The sequence below is a fragment of the Galeopterus variegatus genome, unplaced genomic scaffold (genome assembly GCF_000696425.1).
Source record: "Galeopterus variegatus unplaced genomic scaffold, G_variegatus-3.0.2 Scaffold11035, whole genome shotgun sequence".
NCBI classification, from domain to species: Eukaryota; Metazoa; Chordata; class Mammalia; order Dermoptera; family Cynocephalidae; genus Galeopterus; species Galeopterus variegatus.
The window spans coordinates 42,858-44,635 of NW_007737146.1; the positions used below are offsets into that span (position 1 = coordinate 42,858).

General features: G+C 49.1%; 1 long non-coding RNA gene across 1 annotated transcript in view; it reads right to left on the reverse strand.

The window, feature by feature from the left end:
• The window catches only part of LOC103610375, a 7,055-nt gene extending 6,283 nt beyond the window's left edge, over window positions 1–772 (reverse strand). The window contains exons 1-2 of the long non-coding RNA XR_552205.1: window positions 440–772; window positions 269–359 (exon numbers count right to left, since the gene is read on the reverse strand). This is a non-coding gene — a long non-coding RNA (uncharacterized LOC103610375). The remainder of the gene's footprint in view (window positions 1–268; window positions 360–439) is intronic.
• Between the last annotated feature and the right edge of the window lie 1,006 nt (window positions 773–1,778).

A 1,778-nucleotide genomic window follows, 5' to 3' on the forward strand; every position in this document is an offset into this window, starting at 1 on the left:
TCTAGCATACAAGTTGTGACTAGGGCTAAGACATTGGGATCCCTGTCTCTGTCTGAGCTTGAGGTTCTCCAGCAAGGTCAGTTCAGCACCCTGGGTATCAGCATGGGCTGTTCCCCCATCACCTCACTCTATGGCCTATATGCCACCTCTTTTCCTGCATTTGTGGAAGGGGGGTACTGCGTGGGATGATCAGATGGAATGTAGGGTCCTGAGGCTCTGGGTCATGTGGTGGGGCCGTCCACGCCTCTCCCCCTCCGTGTCCTCTGACCTTTCTCAGTTTGGGTGGGATTCTTCATTCCCTCTTGCCATTTCCTTCACAGGGACTTCCTCTGCTCCACATCTGGAAATTCTCACTCTCCCTGTTTGTAAAAGAGTTACTTATGACCTGTGAAATCCAGTTCCTTCTCCCTTGATGATCATAAAGGATTAGTTTTCTTACCCTTCCAGGAGGCAAAAGGAAATATTTGCATGTCATTTTTTCTGAGGCAGCAAAATCATCACGTTTCCAAGTTAGGAAAGTCTGAATGTCACATTCAGCCACACACTGGAGACTCAAAACTGGGAGGCATGGCCAGCATCCTGAGCCAAGCCTGAGGTCAGAGTGCTAAGTCAGAGGATACACTTTGGGACACGTCTGAGTCCCGCATCAACAGTTCTGAAAGTCCTGGAAGAATATTCGGGGAGGAGGGATTCAAATGTGCTGAGACCCACGGAGCATTCACTCACTCACGGACCTGTTGCTAGAAGTGACCCGAAGTAACATCTGCGTGGGGTGCAGCTCACCTATATGTGAAGAAGAGAGAAAGGAAGGAGCTCAGCCTTGACAGTCACCCCAATGGATGGGAAGACCTGCGAAATGATGGCACAGACTGTGAAGGCAGCACCAAGAATGTTTTAGCCTGGGAATGCCTCATAATTTCTGGATAGAGATTTTAGAAGAATCTTTCTTTTGCTTCTGTCTTGATTTGAATATGCTCCCCAAAACTTAGTCCCCACCGTGACAGCGTAAAGAGGGTGGACAGTCCTATTATGGTCATTAAAAGGTGGGGCCTGGAGAAGGTGATTAGATGCTAGGACCACGCCCTAGTTAATGGATTGAAAATAGTGGTCAGGGGCGTGGTTCTGAGGGCTTTAAATGAAGAGTACATGACAGGTTAGTCTCTCTCTGCTCCAACATTTTCTGCCATGTGAGATCCCTGGGTCACTGTCACCCCCACCAAGACCCTCACCAGATGTGTTCCTTGAGCTATGGACTTCCCAGCCTCCAAAACTGTAAGCAATAAATTCCATTTTCCTACAAATTATGCAGTTCCATGTATTTTGTTATAAGCCTCAGAAATGGACGAATATAGCTTCTCCGCACCCCTTTCTTCTCTTTCCAGGAGGAGGTTACCAAATGACCCGTAGGTGATGACTGCTCTCTGCCCTCAGACATGTGACCATGTGGTACTGACCCCACTCCCAACCTGAGGACTGAGCCCTGGCTACAGGAAGCCCACCGGTGTGTGCTGTGCCCCAGCCACAGGGAAAGGTCTAGGAGGGACATGGTAGCCTTGCAGGACAAACAGAGCTCCCTGTCTGTCTCTGGCAGAGCCCTGAGAAGATGGTTTTGTCTTCCTGGACCTTAAGGGGAATTGCATTCTGACACCAAAAGCAAAGACTAGTTCCCAGGAAGACAGTGCTAGGAGGCAGAGAGACTAGATCTCCATGGTGTCACTTGGTTGTTGAATCAGTGACTTCTCAGTTGCTTGGGCCAATGCCTTCCCTTTCTCTTTCTT